This window comes from Mobula birostris, chromosome 8 (assembly GCF_030028105.1).
Source record: "Mobula birostris isolate sMobBir1 chromosome 8, sMobBir1.hap1, whole genome shotgun sequence".
Taxonomy (NCBI): Eukaryota; Metazoa; Chordata; class Chondrichthyes; order Myliobatiformes; family Myliobatidae; genus Mobula; species Mobula birostris.
The window spans coordinates 120,264,975-120,288,079 of NC_092377.1; the positions used below are offsets into that span (position 1 = coordinate 120,264,975).

The window sequence follows — 23,105 nt, forward strand, 5'->3', positions numbered from 1 at the left end:
AACTGGGCAGGACAATATCATCTTCAATCTACATATAGATTGGGTGAACCAAATTGGTAAGGGTGCTGAGGAAGAGGACTTGGAATGTATGCGGGATGGTTTTTTGAACCAACATGTCGAGGAACCAACCAGAGAGCAGGCTATTCTGGACTGGGTTTTGAGCAATGAGGAAGGGTTAATTAACAATCTTGTCGTGAGAGGCCCCTTGGGTAAGAGTGACCATAATATGGTGGAATTCTTCATTAAGGTGAAGAGTGACAGAGTTAATTCAGAAACAAAGGTTCTGAACTGAAAGAAGCGTAACTTTGAAGGTATGAGATGTGAATTAGCTAAGATAGACTGGCAAATGACACTTAAAGGATTGACGGTGGATATGCAATGGCAAGCATTTAAAGATAGCATGGATAAACTACAACAATTGTTCATCCCAGTTTGGCAAAAGAATAAATCAAGGAAGGTAATGCACCCGTGGCTAACAAGGGAAATTAGGGATAGTATCAATTCCAAAGAAGCAGCATACAAATTAGCCAGAAAAAGTGGCTCACCTGAGGACTGGGAGAAATTCAGAGTCCAGCAGAGGAGGACAAAGGGCTTAATAAGGAAGGGGAAAAAAGATTGTGAGAAAAAACTGGCAGGGAACATAAAAACTGACTGTAAAAGCTTTTATACATATGCGAAAAGAATAAGATTGGTTAAGACAAATGCAGGTCCCCTACAGACAGAAACAACTGAATTGATTATGGGGAGCAAGGACACGGCAGACCAATTGAAGAACTACTTTGGTTCTGTCTTCACTAAGGAGGACATAAATAATCTTCCGGAAATAGAAGGGGACAGAGGGTCCAGTGAGATGGAGGAACTGAGGGAAATATATATTAGTAGGGAAGTGGTGTTAGGTAAATTGAAGGGTTTAAAGGCAGATAAATCCCTAGGGCCAGATGGTCTGCATCCCAGAGTGCTTAAGGAAGTAGCACAAGAAATAATGGATGCATTAGTGATAATTTTTCAAAACTCTTTAGATTCTGGACTAGTTCCTGAGGATTGGAGGGTGGCTAATGTAACCCCACTTTTTAAAAAAGGAGGGAGAGAGAAACCGGGGAATTATAGACCGGTTAGCCTAACATCGGTGGTGGGGAAAATGCTAGAGTCAGTTATCAAAGATGTGATAACAGCACATTTAGAAAGCGGTGAAATTATCGGACAAAGTCAGCATGGATTTGTGAAAGGAAAATCATGTCTGACGAATCTCATAGAATTTTTTGAGGATGTAACTAGTAGAGTGGATAGGGGAGAACCAGTGGATGTGGTATATTTGGATTTTCAAAAGGCTTTTGACAAGATCCCACTCAGGAGATTAGTGTGCAAACGTATTGAAACGTATAAGATCCTAAAGGGATTGGACAGGCTAGATGCAGGAAGATTGTTCCCGATGTTGGGGAAGTCCAGAACGAGGGGTCACAGATTGAGGATAAAGGGGAAGCCTTTTCGGACTGAGATTCCGAAAAGCTTCTTCACACAGAGAGTGGTGAATCTGTGGAATTCTCTGCCACAGGAAACAGTTGAGGCCAGTTCATTGGATATATTTAAGAGGGAGTTAGATATGGCCCTTGTGGCTAAAGGGATCGGGGGTATGGAGGGAAGGCTGGTACAGGCTTCTGAGTTGGATGATCAGCCATGATCATACTGAATGGCGGTGCAGGCTCGAAGGGCCAAATGGCCTACTCCTGCACCTATTTTCTATGTTTCTATGTTTCAGAAAGCCATTGCATCAGTGCATGTTCGATTCACAAATGATTCAATCCCAAGGAACACACACAGTGTTAGTGTGCTCCTCAGGTAGGGGAGAGCCAGCAGAGACCAGAAGTCCCCAAAAAGGAAGTATTTTCAGGGAAATGTTATCACTGAATGACTTCACCTGTGCTAGAAGAAATAAACAGGTAGACTACTTTCTAACTAGTGAGAAAATTCAAAAATCTGAGGACTTGGGAGACCTTGTGCAGGTTAATTTGCAGGTGGAGTCGGTGGTGAGGAAGGCAAGTGCCATGTTAGCATTCATTTCAAGAGGACTAGTATATAAAAGCAAGGATGTAATGGTGAGGCTTTCTAAAGCACTGATGAGGCCTCACTTGAAGAATTGTGAGTGGTTTTGGGCCCCTTTTATAAGAAGGGATGTGCTGCCATTGCAGAGGACGTTCATGAAAACAATTCCAGGATTGAAAAGCTTGTCACATGAAGAGCACTGAGGGCTCTGGGTCTGAACTTACTGGAATTCAGAAGAATGAGAGGTGACCTCATTGAAACCTACAGAATGTTGAAAGGCCTTGATTGAGTCGATGTGGAGAGTATGTATCCTATGGTAGTGGAGTCCAAGACCAGAGGACACTGCCGCAAAATTGAGGGGTGTCCTTGTGGAATAGAGATGAGAAATTTGTTTAGCCAGAGAGTGGTGAATCTGTGGAATTCATTGTCACAGGTGGCTGTGGAGGCCAAGTCATTTGGTATATTTAAGGTTCTTGATTAGTCAGGGCATGAAGAGGTAGTCCTGGGTAGGTCTGTAGTCTAGTGTAGTTTTTGTGTTGTTTTATGTCGTTCAGTGTAGTGTTTGTAGCGTTCATGCAGCACCACAGTCCTGAAAAACGTTGTCTCGTTTTTACTGTGTACTGTACCAGCAGTTATGGTTGAAATGACAATAAAAAGTGACTTGACTTGAGATATGGGGAAATGGCAGGAGACTGGGGCTGAAAGAAAGAATGGATCAGCATGATGAAATGGTGGAGCAGACTTGATGGGCCAAATGGCCTAATTCTGCTCCTATATCTCATGGACTTATTAAGTATTCGAGTCTGCTTTCCATTACATCTTGGCTGATTTAACCATCCCTCTCAACCCCACTCTCCTGCCTCCTCCATGAGAGAGTGAACAGACAACAGTCAGAAGTCCCCACAGGGGAAAGGGACTCTCGGGAGAAAATACCACTGGATCACTTCACCTGTGAAAAACGATGAGAGTGTCTACCTGTGACCCAGTGAAGAGCATTTTGAAGATCCTGAATTTCATGAGACACTCTGTAGACAAACAGGACACAGGGAACTCCTGGCCCTTCACATGGGTAGATGTCCAGCTCCTTCACAATCTTCTCATGGACATCTCCCTGACTGTAACACTGCAACGTAAAACAGAGAACCTGTACTCACTCAGCCTGCCTCACACCAGGCACATTTCACTCAGGGAGGTTATCAGTAATGAAAGGGAGGGGGTGTTTAATTTTTCTCTGATCTCAGAGATGAACACCCACCAGGTTTTCACAATTCGGATCAGTCAAGCAGCGGTAGATCTTGAGGGACGTACAAGTGACAGACAATTGCTGGTGGTTTACAGAGACGGAGAGGAGTATAGTCGCCAGAGTGGGTCTCGGAGACAAGGAAGTGTGTAAAATCATGAGGGGACAGAGGCACGGTGAGTGGATAACAGGTGGAGGAGGTTATGGAGAAGGGAAGGGATGTTGACGCTGGAGGTGGTCACAAAGACGAGTAGGGGTGTAGACACCGGAGGGGTCACAGAGAATGGGAATTGTGCACGGACTGGGGGTGGTTACAGTGAGTGGAAATGGTGTAGGGGCTGGAGGGTAACGCAGACATTCTGTACCTAGAGGGTGAGCTATGGACCTGGGGAAAACAGTGAGTCCCACGATTCTCACATGCCACAGAATCCCCTCACTGGAAACAGAGGAGCCACTGCTGCGAAGCCAGAGCTGAGGGCCGGAAGCCAGTCACCAGCTGACTGCTGGATGTGTACTGAGGAGGTGTTTTAACCCATTGAATCACAGAGCAATACAGCACAACAGAACATAGAACAGTACAGCACAGTACAAACCCTTCAGCACAATGAGCCCACACTGACCATGGCCCCCAGACAGGCATTCTAAACTTCCTTCATTCAGTCTGCATCTCTCCGAGCCTCACCCATCTATCTACCTGCTCAAGGTTTCCTCGATGATATCATTGTCCCTGTCTCAACCACTTCCCATGGTGCTGGTTGCATGGACTCACCACCCCAGGGTGAAATCATTGCCCCTCAAGCCTGTAGAGCTTCCCTCTCACCCTGAAACTCTCTCTTCTCGTATTGCCTCCCCCCTACTCTGGGGAACAAACTGTTGCACCCTCATGATTATATATACTTCTATTTGGTCACCCCTTATTCTCCTACGTTCCAAGGAATAAACACCTAGCCGAGTGACCCTATCTCTATTCCTCAGAACTTCGAGACATCCAACATCCTTGTAGATCTTCTCTGCTCTTTTCAGTTCTTTCCTATCACAGGTTTTCCCAAACAGTGCTCAGTACTCCAAGTGTGACCTCACCAATGATTTATACAACTGTATTGTAACGTCCCAATTCTTCGACTCAGTTCCTTCACTAATCAAGGCCAATGTGCTCAACACCTTTGTTACCAGCCATGATGCCACTTTCCATAAACTATGCATCTTTGTTCCTATGTCAAGTTGTTTCCGAACTGGTCTCGGTCCATGTTCTGCTCAGATATAGTTGCTTTTTTTTTTTTTTTTTTTTTTTTTTTTTTTATAAAGTTCGTAGGGATGGTTTTAGGGAGTTAGGGGTCAGAGTCGGGTTTAGGGAGAGAGATGCTGAGGAATTCTAGTCAGGCCAAAGATTACACCTCCGCTCTGTGATTGAAGCCCAGTAACAAGGATGTGCAACAAAACACATTCATGAACCTTGAGCTGGCAAACACCATGGAGAAGGTTGACAAGGGCTGTAGGCCCCTGGATCAGATGTGTGTGTGAGCAGGGGGCACAAGAGCCTAGGTATGCGAGTCAGTGACTCCGGAGATCAGGGACTGGAGTTCCAGTGCTGTCACCATGGTTAATACCAAAGTTTGAAGCTCAAGGGTTGAACAGACACCCTCAAGTAGCAGCCTGATGTCTGAAGCCCTTGGTCAACGACACAGGGGAAGATAGAGGTTCGTTGTCTGAGACTCAGACTCAGACGCCTGACCTTGGGTTGGAGGGCCGTCTTTGTGTGTAGGGAGGAAAGAGGTTTTTTTGATGTTGTTACTTTGCTCTGTGTTGTTCCGCTGAAGATTGTGGGTTTACTATGTTTGCACCAGAATATGTGGTGACACTTGTGTATTGCCCCAGCACATCCTTAGCTTCTGCCAGTTATTAATACAAACAACACAAACGTGTTTTGATGTATATGTGATAAATAAATGAATCTTAGATTCCTCCATTCCACGACATTCACTAGTAACTGATCACTCATAATTCTCCTCTGATTTGACTTTCCAAAATGCATCGTCTCACACTCATCTCCATTGAAATCCATTTGCCACTGATTGACCCACTTCCCTAACTAATCAAGATCCTTCTGTATTCCATGGCAAACTTTTCGCTATCAATAGCACCTTTAATTTTGTGTCATCCACAAACTTACTGATCAAGCCTTGTGCACTGGCATTCGAATAATTTCTATAAACAGTAATCAAAAGAGACCCAGCACTGATCCCTGCAGAACTCCGCTCGTCACCATCCTCCATTCCAAGAAACAACCTTCAAACACCACCCTTTGCTTCCTACATCCAAACCAGTGGTGAATCCACTGAACTATCTCACCCTAGATTCCATGAGATGTAAACTTACAGACCACGTACCATGCAGGACCTTGTCAAAGGCCTTTAAACTCCATACAGATGTTAGCCACATCCCTACGCACATCGTCCTTCTAGCTCACTCATTCAAGAAACAGCTAGAAAAATTCAAGATGCTCCACTTTCTACACACAAATCTATGCTGACTGATTGTGATCAGACTCTGTCTGCACAATTCCAATTCTTGGTAGATCCAGTCCCTCAGAATTCCCCCCCAGTCACTTCTCCACTGAGGATATCAGTCTGACCGGTCTGTCGTTCCTGGCTCAATCCTTGTTGTTCACCTTAAACCAGTGCTCCCCAACTTCCAGGCCGCCAGCCAATACTGGGCCGCGAAGCATGCAGGTGTGCAGCAGTAGCCAGGACGCACCCAGCAAATCTTTAAGAAAAAAGCAGAGTTCAAAGCCACTAACCACTCCATCTGTATTTTCTTTCCCTCCCCCCAGTTAGTAAAAAGAGTAGAGTGACCTTGTAAAAAAGACAACAAAGTCTCAGCAAAGAAAAGCATTTACATTCCATCATCTGATAAACAAGAAAGAACCAAAATGTTATCTCTTAGAGAGAAAAACCAGCGCCATCTTCAAGTTTAACATTGACTCCCTAAAAAAAACTTTAAATTCAATTATAAAATGTTATAATAAAACAGAAAAAAAATAGTATATTTGACCCAGCTGAATTTTCAAAAATACTAATTAATAATAAGTAATTAAACCATCCCAAATTTTTATAAAAAGCCCTATTAGTAGGAAAAAACTACGAATTAGCTGATTAAAAAAAGAACAAAAAACTCAAACCAAGTATTAAAGGAACAAATCCCCTTATCTTCTTTTCTCAGTCGAATGTTCAGATGATCATTTACAGTCATACTTGAGCCATAAATCTTCTTTCCAAAGGAAAACCAACAATATGCGATAATGAACAACGCTCCTTGTCTTCTTTAATTAGTCTCTCAATGAAATATACAAATGACCTTCATAAATCTTCTTTCCAAAATGCGAATAGTATACAGTTAGCCAAACAACCTTTCAGATAGTTCATTCAGCAGCGGCGTCAGTAACTGCGGCGAGTATAGCTTGAACAAAGTCCAGTGCAGCTTTTGGATCAAAAAAAGTATGAGGAGGAGAATTAGCGGGAAAAACTTTAATTCTTGTCGGATACCTCAGAGAGGGAAACAGGTTGTTATCATATGCCTGTTTCATTACCAGGGGCAAATTTTGATCTTTGTTCCATTACCTCTCTCGGGTAATCTTCGTAAAAACGGACCTCAGACTCCATAAATCTAAACACTCTGTTTTCTTGCCTGTCGCATTATTTGATCTTTAATTTTAAAGTGATGAAAGCAAACCAGAACAGATCTTGGTTTACTAGAATCCTTCAATTTCGAAGTGAATGCCCTGTGTGCCCTTCCTATAGCAGGCGGCTTTAATAAAATGGTAGGAAATAAAGTGTGAAAAAGCCTACCAAAGTGAGCAGTTAAATCTCCATCTTCAGCTCCTTCTTGCTGCCCAACAATTCGTATATTCTTTCAGCCAGACCTAGTTTCCAGGTCTAAAATCTTATTCTGATATCTTTCCAAACGAGTTGTAGCTTCAGACAACTTTTGCTTAGTCATCTTCAATTCCTCTTCATGTGGAATAACTTGAGTTTCCAGGTCTTTAAGTTTTCCCAGAAATTACTTCATTTCATTCCTATCGTTTTCCAGTTGGTCTTTAATTGACCTATTCTGATCCTTAACTGAATTCAGTGTCCGAACGATATCTTCAGCCCACGATGGCATTTCATCAGATCTTTCATTTTGCACCTTTCCTTTCCCATTACCTTTATCACTGGGTTCACGAATTGTTGCGCTGCAAGAAGGAGCTGAAGATGGAGATTTAACTGCTTACTTTGGTAAACTTTTCCACACTTTATTTCCAACCATTTTATTAAAGCTGCCTGCTATAGAAAGAGCACATAGGGCGTTTACTTTGCCTTTTTCTTGGGCTTTCGGGAAGGGGGTGGGATTAGAGTTAGGGGCTTTTTCCCATTGGGTGGTTCTGGAGCATGCGTATTTTCTATCTGGTTGTAATCCTCATCGCCACCATTTTTGATCATCCCATATTGGTATGTGGTCTGCGCAAAGTAGAATAAAATTATAGTATGGTATTTAAACGGATTAATATAATAAGTTGGAATGTACCTGGTTGGAATCATCCTATTAAACGAAAAAAGACTTTTGAAATTATTAACCGATTCCAGCCTGATATAATTTTTGCTCAAGAGACACATATTAGGGCAGGAGATCAAAATAGATTTTTTGGCTGGTGGAATGGTTTGCAATTCCACTCTACTTCTCAGAGTAAAACAAAGGCATGTCTATTTTTATTAAATCTAATATATTTATTCAAGAGGATATTGAATCAGATTCTAATGGTAGATTTTTAATTGTTAAAGGAACGATCTGTAACAGAAAAGTTGTTTTGGTTAATTTGTATGGTCCTAACTTAGATGATCCTCCTTTTTTTTTTTAGAGGTATTTGCTTTACTGCCTGATTTAAATGAATATGTGCTGATAATGGGCGGGGATTTTAACTGCTACTCAAATCCAATGATTGATAAGAGCTCAACCAATAAGTGACTTCCAAATTGTTCCGCGTCATTTTTTAATTCCTTTTTGATTGATTTTGGATTGATTGATTTGTGGAGGTATCTCCATCCCGATAACAGAGAATATTCTTTCTTCTCACATTTATAAAAAATATTCGAGGATCGATTATATTATATTATATTATAATCGATCCCTGCTTCTTGCCTAGTGTTAAAAATTGTGAATATAATGCTATTGCTATATCTGATCATGCGCCTCTGAGTTTGTCTTTTGAATTTGATGATGTCATTCTTGCCCACCCACCTTGGCGCATGTCTCAGATATTATTGCAAAACTCTGACTTTGTCAGTTTCATTGAAACCCAGATAAAACATTTTTTTTCTTTTTAATGATATAGGGCGTATATCTAAATTAATTATATGGGATACATTTAAAGCAGTTTTATGTGGTCAGATTATTTCTTATTCAGCTAAATTTAAAAAACAGACTAATGCATAATTAGATAGAATTTCAAAACAAATTAAAGATTTAGATAATATCTATAAAATTTCCCCCAATATTGATTTGTTTAAACAAAGGGTGGAACTTCAATCACAATATAACCTGTTAGTAACTCATCCCATTGAAGGATATTTGCTTAAGTTAAAGAGCTAATTTTATATGTTTGGAGATAAAAATAATAAACTGCTTGCATCTCAATTAAAAATGTCTGCAGCCAAAGGCAAATCATGAATATCCGTAAGAAAGATGGTACCTTGGCTCAGGAATATGAAGAAATTAATAAGATTTTTGAAGATTTTTATACTGAACTTTATAAATCTCAATGTCCGTTAGATTCCTCTGAAATGAATGCTTTTTTTACAAAAGATTGTTTTTCCTAAAATCTCGGTTGAGGATCAAAAAACTCTTGATGCTCCAATCACTGGAGTCAAAGTTCATAAAGCTATTTTTTCAATGCAATCTGGTAAGTCCCCGGGACTTAATGGTTATCCTGTAGAATTTTATAAAAAATTTGGAAAGTTGCTTTCTCCGTATATGTTGGAAATGATTAAGGATTCTTTTGTGAAAGGTGACTTACCCTCTGCTTTTTATGAGGCTTCTACTTCTTTAATTCTTAAAAAAGATAAAGATCCCACTGACTGTGCTTCATCTAGACCGATTTCATTACTGAATATCGACACGAAGATCCTGTCAAAGATAATGGCCAATTGGGTAAAATTATTTTTAAAGATCAAACAGGCTTTATAAAGGGTTGCTATTCTTTTTCAAATGTTTGGAGACTATTTAACATTAGAGTTACAGAATACACTTGGACTAAGATGTTAACTGTCCTGTGCTATCACCAGTGGGATCATCAGTTGATCTGCCACCTGTCTTCAGGAGTTTTGGCCCGCTTATGATCAAGACACCCTCGAGGTGGTGGGCCAGCAGTGCTAAAGCACCACCAACCACTGGTGAGCTTAAAAACTTGGCATCTGCCTCTATCAGAGTTGTTGGTCACTTCCATCCAACAGATAGTCTGCTCTTCAGGTGTCTATGCAACTACTGAAGGGTTTGCAAAAGATGTATACACTGTCCGACTATCTGCCCCTCTGGACATACTTGGTCCACACCCATGCTTTCTCTGCTGCCTCAGCTACAGCCCTGCTGGCTGACTTGATCTCTCTTCCAGTGAAGCCAAGATCACGCAGCCACTTCTGGAAAGTGAACGCAATAAACCCACGGCAGCCTACTTCGAATGGATAGCATGAGACCCTCCACCCTCTGTCTCTGCACTCTGATCTTAATTCTGCATACTTGGTTAACTTGCGCTCATGGGCTTCATCGACGTTGTCTTCCCAGGCGACTGTGAGTTCACCAATAACTACTTCTCTACTGGTGTCAGACATACGATTATATCCGGACGCAATGTTGTGAAAGCTATTTGCTCCGGGAAACTGCCTTTCCCGTCCAGGTCGGCCTTGACACACCAATCATTGGCTGAAGAAAGTATGCTTGATCGTGAGCCTGCGCTGTACACCCTTGACTTGGAGCCTTCTTTCACAAATGATATGCGATGTTCTGTGCAGCATGGGGCATGAGATAAGTTGTGCTGCAGTACTCTCTGCTCAACCACTTCTGTTACAACTTTGAGAATGTTGTTATGTCTCCAAGTGTACATGCCGCTGGAAAGATTGACTCTGCATGCACTCAAGATATGTTGAAGTGTTCCCTTCTCACTACAAGCAGCACACCTGTCTGTCTTATCTTCATACCAGGGGTTGAGGTTGGTAGGTGTTGGGAGCAGATCGTACGCTGCTCTGCATAGAGAAGAAATGTGGAGCAGTTCCATCTGCCACAGAACATTCTAAGATAGATGTCGTTGTTCAACACTTTCCCACCTGGTCCAAGCCCCTTGTTTGGCCAGGCCAGCTGTTTTAGTTAACCTCTTCTCCTCATCTACCTCTCGTATTTCTTGTGTTACAAGCTCACGGTGCTCCTTACCTATAGAAGATGACCACCACTTGTGGGTTGTCCATCCAAGTCCCTGGCGGCCTAGCTGGATGGCCCCAACCATCCCCTTGTGCTTTAATCTAGACTCTGCCTCATCAACTGCTACACGGGCTGACCACTTCCTGCCTGATCTCACATTCGGCTGGGTGTTCTTGAAGACAGGGTCTTTTGAGTCCCGGAGCATCAAGAATGATCTTACCTTGGCTACCTTGACCTCTTCAACAAGGGATTGCACTGGGATGGTAAGCTTTGTCTGGCTACTGTGGATTGCAACATTGGTGAGGCTGCTTGGTGCTCCAAGCGACTTCTTCACATACTTGTTGATCTTCCATTCCATTGCCTCAACATGAGACATTGCCACTTCATAGACAGTTAGTGGCCACATTATCCGTGGCATCAGTCCATACTGCAAGCACCACAACTTAAGCCACACTTGTCGACAGACATCAGACCTCTGCTGATCTGTTCTCCTGTCTCTTGAACCCTCTTGGTGTCTCTCAGCTTCTCTGTGTACCATCGCCCGAGGCTCTTAACTGGTTGGTCCTGAATGGATGGACTCTCCTCTCCACAAAGGGTGAATTCGCCCTCTTTTAAAACTCCACAACGTGTTGTATCTTTGGATGCTGAAAAAGCATTCGATCGCGTTGAATGGAAATATTTATTTAATGTTTTAGAGAAATTTAGCTTTGGTGCTAATTTTAATAATTGGATTAAAATGATATATAAAGCCCCTATTGCTACTGTTGTCACTAACAATTGTAGGTCTTTTTTTTAAGCTTTCATGGGGGACAAGGCAAGGCCTTTGTTGTTTAATTGAATATTAGAACTCCTTGTTATTGCTCTTCGTGAGGCTAAAAATATCCATGGGATTTTTGTGAATGAGACCATGCATAAGATCTCTCTTTACGCGATAATTTATTGGTTTATATATCTAATCCTGACCAATCTATCCTGCCTTGCTAAAATTATTTAATAAATTTGGAGATTTTTCAGGATATAAAATAAATTTTAGTAAAAGTGAATTGTTTCCTTTAAATGATTCTGTCTCTATATATGATAATACTCCTTTTAAAGTCTCGGATTCTTTTAGATATTTAGGTATTATAATTACTTAAAAATATAAGGATCTTTATAAAGCCAACTTGTTCCTTTAGTAGACTCTATGAAGTATTTATTTAGTAGTTGGAGTCGACTTACATTTTCTCTTGTTGGTCGCATTCATATAGTTAAAATGATGATTTTACCAAAAATGTTTATATTTATTTCAGAATATCCCTGTTTTTTTGACTAGGAAGTTTTCTGATCGGAATGATTCTATTATTTTATCTTTTATTTGGAATAATAAAAGACCAAGAATTAGTAAATATCACTTACAAGAATTGAAAAAGGATGGAGGTCTTGCTTTGCCTAATCTAGGAATGTATTATTGGGCTGTTAATGTGCAATACACGTCTTTTTGGTTATACTGGGTTGATAAGAGTGATCGGCCAATCGACCTGGAACTAAAAGTTGTAAAACAGTTTTATTTAACCTCGTTATTGGGAGCTGCTTTACCTATGTAATTCGCTAAAGTTGTAATTTAAACCGATATCATGTGATTAAGTATTCTTTACAAATTTGACTCCAATTCTGCAATATTTTTAATCTTAAAAAATCTAAACTTCGTAGTTTAATTTATCAAAATTACTTTTTTAAGCCTTCTTTGAGTGATCCAATTTTTTTACTTTGATAAAATAAAGGTATTAATTCTTTTTTGGATTTATTTAAAGAAGATAGATTGATGTCTTTTGAATTGATAAATATTCTCTTTCATACTCACACTTCCTGCAATACCTGCAAGTTAGACATTTTTTACAAAAATATTTAAGTAATTTTCCTTACATATTGGAGGCTGACCTGTTAGATACTATTATGAGTATGAATCCTTCGATCAAGGGTTCTATTGGAAGAATTTATAATTTATTATTACAATGGGATAAGCGTCCTTTATCTAAGATTAAACAGGATTGGGAAAAGGAACCCAATTTGACTTTTATGACGGAGGATTGGATGCAGATTTTGAAGTTGGTTAACTCTTCTTCAATTTGTCCTAGCCATTCATTGATTCAATTTAAAATTGTATATCGTTATCATTTGACAAAAAGAGACTTTCTAAAATCTTTTCTAATGTTGATAGTTATTGCGATAGATGTAAAACTAAGATAGCTACACTGACACATATGCTTTGGTCTTGTTCTATATTGGAACAGTTCTGGAAGTCAGTTTTTTTCAAAAATTTCTAAAGTACTTAAAATTAATCTACAACCTAATAAATTAACTGTGCTTTTTGGAATAATTCCTCAAAATATTCATGGTATTTCTGTGTCTGACCAAAATGTTATTGCATTTGTTACATTGATAGCTAGGAGGGCCATTTTGTTGAAGTGGAAGGATACATCAGCTCCCACTTTGTCACAATGGTTTTCCCAAGTGATGCTATGTCTTAGTTTGGAGAAAATTAGAAGTCGAACCTTTGAACCTTTATTTCATTTTGAGAAAAAATGGGGCTCATTTGCTCGTAATTATCATTTGAGCTAATTGATGGATTTTTTCCATGATCTAATTGTAAATTTTTTGGTATATTTTCTTTTCTTGCTGGCGGTTTGATGTTTATTTTTAGAAGCTTTTTGTGTGACGCATGGCTCCGGGGTTGTACACCTCATGGGTTCTTTTTTTCACTTTTGTTGCTTAGTAAGTTTTTTTGTTATCACAAATTTTTTTTCAATCTTTAAGATAATGTCTTTTTCAAGACATTGAAAGTGTTGTACTCATGTTATTGCTTTTGTATAATACAACAATAAAAAGATTTCAAAAGAAAGAAAGAAAAAGCCAAAATAAACAAGCTAATTAATTAGATGCCACCGGGCCTCTAAATGTCGGCCCAGATCAGAGGCGATTGATGATAAAAAGCCTTTGATCTGGGCTGACATTTACCTGCCGGGCGGCACCCAATTAATTAGCTAGTTTATTTCGGCATTTTTCTTAAAGATGTGCTACCGCTGCACACCTGCATGCTTCGCAGCCTGGAGGTTGGGGACCACTGCCTTAGACAACCAAACAAGTTCAGCCCACTCAAGTCTTACACAACTTCACCAATGTGGTGAAGGACATTGCAATCTCTGGCAGAATATCCACTAATATTCCTCTGGCCTTCCATAAAGTCCCAGGAGACACTCGGTCAGGCCCTGGGGATTTATCTACCTTATGTCACTGTAAGGCTGACAATACCACCTCCCTGGTCATAAGACTATCCACCAAAACATTTCCATGTTTCCCGTATTTCTGGAGCATGCTCAGTAAACACTGAGGAAAATACATTTTAAAACCACACCCATCTCCAGCTGCAGAAGACATCGGCAGCCTTGCTGATATCTAAGGGGACCTACTCTCTCGTCAGCCACTCTTTTACTCTTGATTCAACATCTTGGGATTTTCTTCACCTTACCTGCCAAATTCATCTTTCACTCTCTTTTCTCCGCCGATCTTCCTCTTGAGAGTATTCTGAGCCTTTCTAATTCAAGGGATTCTCAAGTCCTAGACCAAAACACTCTGTGTTTCATTCTTTTTCCTGATCAGAACTTGACTATCTCTCATCATCCAGAATTCCCCACACTTGCCAGGTTTACCGTTCACCTCAAAAGAACAAATTGTCCCTTAACTCTCAATCTCTCTGCAGTCATGCCCAAAGCCTGCCCTCTCACTGTTACAGTTAAGCTTTTCCGAGCTACTGTCGTTCATCTCTGGGCTGTAGCTTAAAGAACTCAAGAAGCCGATCATTCATTTGGCACTGATACGGTCTTACTGCCCTGCAGGTCTTCACTCCACCCTATTGCACAACACAAACAGTATATTGTTACCTGGGAATTGGTACTGAATTGACCTCAGGACCCATGGGGGATTCCTTCTCTGACCCACCCACCCTCCCTCCCGCTGCATCTTCTGACTGACTGTGGTACAGACCCATCACTCTCCCCCCACTACCACCCCAGACACAGATCCGACACGTCCCTTATGTTTGTAGTGGGAAGTTTACAGTGTAAAATGAGGTGTGGCAATAGAGGGTCACGTTTTACCCACCAGAGCAGGAACCTCCTCTGGATCGAGTCCTGTCGATGAGACTCTGTTTGACAGTCTGAATCACTGTGGGGCACTGGTACGTCTTCGATCCACTCCACCAGCTACTGGAATCCATCCAGAATACACAAAAAACTTCGGTTCCCTTATGGAATAACCCTGGATCTGTTGTTATCTTCTCCTCTCGGACAGCTGGGGATTCCTGCAATAGAATCACGGCACAGATGTCTTCCTTCTGCACTGTCCCTCCTCCTGACACACAGAGTAACAGAATGATCTGGGTGATGCTGTGGGAGGGCTGTGTGTCTCTCAGGGTACATCAGCACCTTCCACCCAGGGCTGTGCCCACCCTCCTGCCCCCCATGTGCCCGGGTGGTGTTGTGGTGATGCTGTCTGTGTACAAGGCAGTCCTCCCAGCTCCCACTACAGGCATTCATGTCCCACAGGAGGTACAGCACAGGGATTTTCAGCCCAACCACCAGCTCCCCAGTCAGGTGCACAGAAAGATCCATATACACCATTTCAACAGAGCAAGGGAGTCCAAGTGTGTCCCGGATGATGTTGCATCAGAATACCTGGTAGATTGCCCCACTGCTGTTTGTGGGAGCTTGTTGTGCACCAATACACACCTCCAATCACAATAATAACCTCTGTCCCCTCGACAGATACAACTGGGCAGGACAATATCATCTTCAGAAAGTCATTGCATCAGTGCATGTCCCTGATTCACAAATGAATCAATCCCAATAACACACACAGTGTTAGTGTGCTCCTCAGGTAGGGAAGAGCCCACAGAGATCAGAAGCCCCAAAAGGGAAGGATTTTCATGGAAATGTTATCACTCAATGACTTCACCTGTGCTAGAAGATATAAACAAGGAGACAATTTTCTAAATTGTGAAAAAAGTTCAAATATCTGAGGTGCAAAGGGACTTGGGATTCCTTGTGTAGGATTCCCTAAAGGTTAAGTTGCAGGTTGAGTCATTGGTGAGGAGGGCAAGTGCAATGTTAGCATTCATTTCGAGAGGACTGGAATTTAGAAACAAGGACGTAATGTTGAGGTGTTTCGAGCATGGTGAGGCTTCACTTGAAGAATTGTGTGTGGTTTGGGGCCCCTTTTATAAGAAAGGATGTGTTGACATTGCAGACGGTTCAAAGGACATTCACAAAAATGATTCTGGGATTGAAAGGCTTATCATATGAAGAGCGTTTGACAGCTCTGGACCTGAACTCATTGGAATTCGAAAGAATGAGGATGGACCTCATTGAAACCTATCAAATGTTGAAAGGCCTTGATATAGTGGATGTACAGAGTATGATTCATATGGACCGGAGGACACAGCCTCAAAATTGAGGGGTGTCCTTATGGAATGGAGATGAGAAGAAAGTTCTTTAGCCAGAGAGTGGTAAATCTGTGGAATTCATTGTCACAGGTGGCTGTGGAGGCCAAGACATTGGGTATATTTAAGGCAGAGATTTATAGGTTCTCGATTAGTCAGGACATGGAGATATGGGGAGATGGCAGGAGATTGGGGCTCAGAGGAAAAATGGGTCAGCGATAATGAAATGGTGCAGCAGACTTGATGGGCCAAATGGCCTAATTCTGCTCCTATATCTCATGGTCGTATTAAGTATTTACCTGTGACCCAGTGAAGGGCATTTCGAATATCCTGAATTTCATGAGACACTTTGTAGGCAAAGAGAACGCAGGGAACCCCTGGCCCTTCACAATGGGAGATGTCCAGCTCCTTCACAATCTTCTCATGGATCTCTCCCCGACCGTAACACTGCACCTTGAAACACAGAGTGTGAGTTCATCTCCCAGTCTCAGTGTGTCACTGTGAGATGTGCCCGCTCTCACTTCTCCCACATGTGGGGTAGGATGTTACAGACGGGGAGATGAGAGTGAGTGCAGTGAGGTAGACGGAGGATAGTGGTGTTAAAAGAGTCACAGTGTTGGCTCACAAACCCTCCAGTACACAAGGATACTTACTTACTGCCCTTGACACCATTTCCATTTTGTGGAGCAATCAATATCCTCCATCAGAATCAGAATCAGGTTTATTATCACCGGCATGTGACGTGAAATTTGTTAACTCAGCAACAGCAGTTCAATGCAATACATAATCTAGCAGAGAGAGAAAAAAAAACATAATAATAAATAAATAAATAAATGAGTAAATGAATTACAAACCCCATTTCCAGAAAAGTTGGGATATTTTCCAAAACACAATAAAAACAAAAATCTGTGTTATGTTAATTCGCGTGAACCTTTATTCAACTGACAAAAGTACAAAGAAAAGATTTTCAATAGTCTTACTGACCAACTTAATTGTATTTTGTAAACATACACAAATTTAGAATTTGGTGGCTGCAACACACTGAACAAAAGTTGGGACAGAGGCATGTTTACCATTGTGTTACATCACCTTTCCTTTTAATAACACTTTTTAATTGTTTTGGAACTGAGGATACTAATTGTAGTAGATTTGCAATTGGAAATTTTGTCCATTCTTGCTTGATATAAGACTTCAGCTGCTCGACGGTCCGTGGTCTCCGTTGTCTGATTCTCCTCTTCATGATGCGCCATACATTTTCAATAGGAGATAGATCTGGACTGGCAGCAGGCCAGTCAAGCACACGCACTGTGTCTACAAAGCCACGCTTTTGTAGCCCGTGCAGAATGTAGTCTGGCATTGTCCTGCTGAAATAAGCATGGACGTCCCGGGAAGAGACGTCGCCTTGATGACAACATATGTCTCTCTAAAATCCTAATATACGCCTCACAGTCAATGGTACCTTCAAATACATGCAACTCACCCATGCCGTGGGCACTGATGCACCCCCATACCATCACAGATGGTGGCTTTTCCACCTTTCGCTGATAACAATCTGGATGGTCGTTTTCATCTTTAGCACGGAGAACTCGACGCCAGTTTTTTCCGAAAACTAGCTGAAATGTGGACTCATCTGACTACAGCACACGTTTCCACAGTCTTTCAGTCCATCTGAGATGAGCTCGGGCCCAGAGAACTCGCCGGCGTTTCTGCATAGAGTTGATGTATGGCTTCCTCCTTGCGTAATACAGTTTCAACTTGCATTTCTGGATGCAGCGACGGACTGTTTTGAGTGACAATGGTTTTCCGAAGTACTCCCGATCTTGCGTTGAGAAATGTTCCTTTTGAACTGACTAACAGTTCTCTCACGAATTTTGGCACAAAGGGGTGAGCCACGACCCATCCTTGCTTGCAAAGACTGAGCCTTTGATGGACGCTACTTTTATACCCAGTCATGATACCTCACCTGCTACCAATTAGCCTGCTTAATGTGGAGTCTTCCAAACCGGTGTTACTTGAATATTCTGTGCACTTTTCAATCTTATTTTAACTCTGTCCCAACTTTTGTTGAGTGTGTTCTAAATTTGTGTATATTTATAAAGTACAATTAAGTTGGTCAGTAAAACTATTGAAAATCTTTTCTTTGTACATTTGTCAGTTAAATAAAGGTTCACGTGAATTAACATATCACAGATTTTTGTTTTTATTGCATTTTGGAAAATATCCCAACCTTTCTGGAAAAGGGGTTTGTAAGTATATTGAATAGATTTTTTTTAAATGTGCAAAAACAGAAATACTGCACGTTAAATAAAAGTGAGGTAGTGTCCAAAGCTTCAATGTCCATTTAGGAATCGGATGGCAGAGGGGAAGATGCTGTTCCTGAATCGCTGAGTGTGTGCCTTCAGGCTTCTGTACCTCCAACCTGATGGTAACAGTGAGAAAAGCGCATGCCCTGGGTGCTGGAGGTCCTTAATAATGGACGCTGCCTTTCTGAGACACCGTTCCCGAAAGATGTCCTGGGTATTTTGTAGCTAGTGCCCAAGATGGAGGTGACTAGATTTACAGCTTCTTTCGGTCCTGTGCAGTAGCCCCTCCATACCAGACAGTGATGCAGCCTGTCAGAATGCTCTCCACGGCCACACAGATATGAAAGGATTTTTCATTGCTGTTCTCTTAACAGTTTTGTTTTACGAGTCAGGGTTGTTAGTCCTGAACTGAACCCCCGAACCTGGAGGGCCAATGGACCACACTTAGTCTGGCCTCTACTCTCTAACCTGTTTGTCATGGGTGACCCGACCAGAAGCCAAAGCATAAACCCCCAACTCCAGCCAGCATAGCTCTCTGGGTTACTGAGGCACGCAAGCCTCCAAACCACGAGAGGATGTGGTCCTCCTGGAGAACAGAAGGATAGAAGAGAATTAAATATTTGTTATTCGGATCCAATGCAGCAGAAATAAAAGACCTCTATTGGACAAAGAGAACCATAATGAAACACCACAATAAATATATATCCATAAACCACAGCACTGTTTTATGTATTGCGACTGAGGCACAAATATGCAGGCACAAATTCAATTCGCTGCTTGCAAATTATAATTTACGTTAAGGACTGAAGACTGGTACTTGTTTCAACTAGTGCTGGTGTGGGGATGTGGAGGTGTGGGTTAGTGTGGGATGTGGAAGGGGTTTAGTGGTGGTGTGGGGTTTGGAGGGGTGGGTTAGTGCAGGGGTCCCCAATATTTTTGCACTGTGGAACGGTTTAGCATTGAAACTATACTTGTGGATGGCCGACGTGGGGGGGGGGTGTTGATCACAAATGGAATATAGGTAATAAGTCAACTATAAGTCACTTACTTGTGGCTGATACACTCAATTTCGTTTCTAAAAGGGTTTATCTAACGAATTTAATATTAAACACACAGCGCATATTTTCGTCATATGAATATGTAAGGGAGTTACTTATGTCCAGTCTATTCCGCAATTTAGTTTTCGTTGTATTCATTACAGAAAACTCTGCTTCACAGAGATATGATGTTGGAAATGGAAGCAACGTTTTCAGTGCTTTCGTGGCTATCTCAGGATATTCAGCCTCGACTTTGATCCAGAATGCCGGCAGATATGTTATGCCAAACATACTTCTCAGCCCACCGTCATTTGCAAGTTCGAGGAGTTGATCTTCTTCTTGCGCTGACATGGATGATTCACCGGGGACATTCACACATGGGTCACCGACCCATTCCTTTGCATGTCTTGTGTCATTTGCGGTTCGAATTCTGTGCACAGCGAAGATAGGTGATCGCGTACCAGCTGTGAGAAGCCTCAGTCTCTCCCAAAATCCCAGCTAATGTTGGAAACATGTGAAATATGCCCCTGTCCACTCGCCGTCCTCACAGTTCCAGTTTGGCTTTGAAAATAGACACTTTATCTGCCAACTTGAAGACAGTTCGTTGAGCAAGTTGAAGTTGTCACACAGATAAGCGAGTTTTGCTATCCTCTCCTCGTCACTGAAGTGTGCTGCCAGTCGTGACTTTTTCCTCAAAGAAATCTCTGTAGCTGCTCTCTTAACTCAAAAACCCTGGCCAGGGCTCTCCCCCTTGATAGCCACCTGACTTCAGTGTGTAAGAGAAGGCGTTTGTGCTCTGCATCCATTTCCTCACAAAGTTGCTCAAACAGACGTGAGTTAAGGGCTTTTGCTTCGATGTGATTGATGACTTCAACAACGTCACTCAATACGCTGTTAAGATCAGGTGACATTTTTCGGCTAGCCAGCATTTCCCTGGGTGTGACACAGTGTGTAGACTGACATTCAGGAGCAACCTCTTTGACTCAGGTAGTGAATCCAGACTCGTTAAGCCGTTCCAACAGCTGTGCTTCGATGTCCTCCGCTATGTCATCGATTCTCCCTGAAACTGTGGTCGCTGAAAGAGAAACCTGTGTCATCTTGTTGGCTGCAGCTTCTTCCAACAGTTCACGGCACATGTCCTTGGCAGCAAGCAGAATCAATTCTTCACCAACAGTGAAAGGCTTCTTAGCCTTAGCAATACGGCTAGCCACTAAGCACGACGCTCTCAGAGCAGCAGCATTTGTGGAGGTGGTGGTTGTCAGAACTTGCTTCTGTTCCGCTTGCTCACGTTTTATCCGCTCAAAAAACTCAACGGGTTTGTCTTTAAGTGCAGGGTGCTTGGACTCAATGTGCCGAAGCAGTTTTGAGGGCTTCATTGCCTCATTAGACAGCCTGTCTCCACATATCACACGCGGGGCTTGGAGCATGCGAGTCACCTGTGTCAATAAAGCCATATTTTATGTATGACTCGTCGTATTTTCTGTTGACGGAAGCTTTCTTTTTTTTTTGGTCTCGGCCTCAGCTGTCTCTGCGTTATCATCATCGTTAGGCCTTTTATGTCCCCTACCATCTCTTCCAAAGAAACTCTCAAGTGACGTTTGTTTTTTACTCATCCAGTAGTTGCAGGTTAATGACCGACTGATGTCCTCGCGTGGGTTCAAGTTCAACAGTCGGTGTGACAGGGAATGAGGAAAGGTGCAGCTGACTCATATCGTTTCATATCATCAAATCGTATCGTTTCCTTGCGGCCCGGTGGTTGGGAACCAATGGGTAGGTGGTGGTGTGGGATGTGGAGGGGTGGGTTAGTGGTGGCGTGCGATGTGGAGGGGTGGGTTAATGGTGGTGTGGGATGTGGAGGGGTGGGTTAGTGGTGGTGTGGGTTGTGGAGGGGTGGGTTAGTGCTGGTGTGGGATGTGGACGGATGGTGGGTTAGTGGCGGTGTGGGATGTGGAGGGGTGGGTTAGTGGTGGTGTGGGATGTGGAGGGGTGGGTTCGAGGTGGTGTGGGATGTGGAGGGGTGGGTTAGTGGTGGTGTGGGATGTGGAGGGGTGGGTTCGAGGTGGTGTGGGATGTCAAGGGGTGGGTTAGTGGTGGTGTGGGATGTGGAGGGGTGGGTTAGAGGTGGTGTGCGATGTGGAGGGGTGGGTTAGTGGTGATTTGGGATGTGGAGGGGTGGGTTAGAGGTGGTGTGGGATGTGGAGGGGTGGGTTAGTGGTGTTATGGGATGTGGAGGGGTGGGTTATTGGTGCTGTGGGATGTGGAGGGGTGAATTAGTAGACTGAGGAATTGATCAACCTTACTGCTTGGGAATCTGTATTTGACTCTGGTGTCTTGACGTGGATGCCACATTGTCTCCTCCATGATGGAGGTGGGACAAACAGTTCATGAACAGGGTGGGTATGATCCTTCCTGATGTTACTGGCTCTTACCCTGCACCTGTGTCTATACATGTCCTTACTGGGGTAAGCTGGTACCAGTGATGAATTGGGCAGTTTTATCTGTCAGCTGTTGACCCTTCCTGTTTGCCACAGCATAGTTTCCGTACCCTACAATGATGAAGCATGTTAGGATGTTCTCTGGATGGACAGAGAGATAGATAGAGACTTTATTGGTCCCAATGAAAATTACTCAGTGTTTCACAGTAGCATTACAATTGTTAGAAGAGAAGTAATAAAGAATAATAAATTAGTTACCTTAAAATTAAGATATACAAGATTTACAAGTCAAACATTGGAAGATTTCCAAGTTCACACTGATGAGATAGTAGTGGAAGAATTACCACAATATTATACAGTAATGAGTGCACATTCACACTGTCCAGATAAGCAGTAATGGTATTGCACAGTATTGCACGGGGTGTCTGTGATCGCAGGGTGTGGTAAACAGAGGCAAGGACAGCTTAAACAGAGCCCTGGTAAACAGAGCTTAATAACAGTCTACAGGAGGGGGTTATCATTTCCCCGGCTACAGGTTAACACATTATAGAGCATAATGGTCGAGGGTAAGAATGACCTCATATGTTGCTCTTTGGAGCAGCACAGCCTATTCGTGAAAGTGCTCTTCTGTTCAGCCAAGGTGGCATGCAGAGTGTGAGAAACATTGTCCAGAATTGCCAAGATTTTCCAAAGGGTCCATTGTTCTTCTACAACCTCCAGTCTGCCCATTTTGACTCCTATAACAGAGAGCCAGCCTTTCTAATCCGTTTACTGAGCCTGTTGGCATCACCTGTGTTGTTGCCATTTCCCCAGCACACCACTGCATGGACGATTGTGCTGGTGACAACAGACTGGTAGAACACGTGAAGGAGAGGCCTGCAAACTCCAAAACAACCTCAATTACCTCAAGAGGTAGGAGCAACTCTGGCCCTTCTTATACACAGCCTCTGTGTTGGTGCTCCACTCAAGTCTGTCGTCCAGGTGCATCCCCAGGTATTTGTAAATCCTCAACACATCCACTTCCTCACCATCAACAGTAACAGGGAGCAGTGCAGGCCTGGACTTTGTCATCAAATTTTCTGTTGTCAAATAATTACTCGACCCGCGCCTCTGTCCAGGAACTTTATTAACTAT

At 42.4% G+C, this 23,105-nt stretch overlaps 1 protein-coding gene across 18 annotated transcripts in view; it reads right to left on the minus strand.

The window, feature by feature from the left end:
• The window catches only part of LOC140201636 (uncharacterized), a 121,943-nt gene that overhangs the window by 39,610 nt on the left and 59,228 nt on the right, over positions 1–23,105 (minus strand). For 2 of the 18 annotated variants that reach the window (XM_072266050.1, XM_072266048.1), the window contains exon 1: positions 3,016–3,786. The exons of 14 other annotated variants lie outside the window; for them this stretch is intronic. The gene's annotated coding sequence lies outside the window, so the exon portion shown is untranslated. Of the gene's footprint in view, positions 1–2,989; positions 3,787–23,105 lie in introns of those variants that run through there. 2 more of the 18 variants (XM_072266049.1, XM_072266051.1) reach the window with 2 other exon arrangements.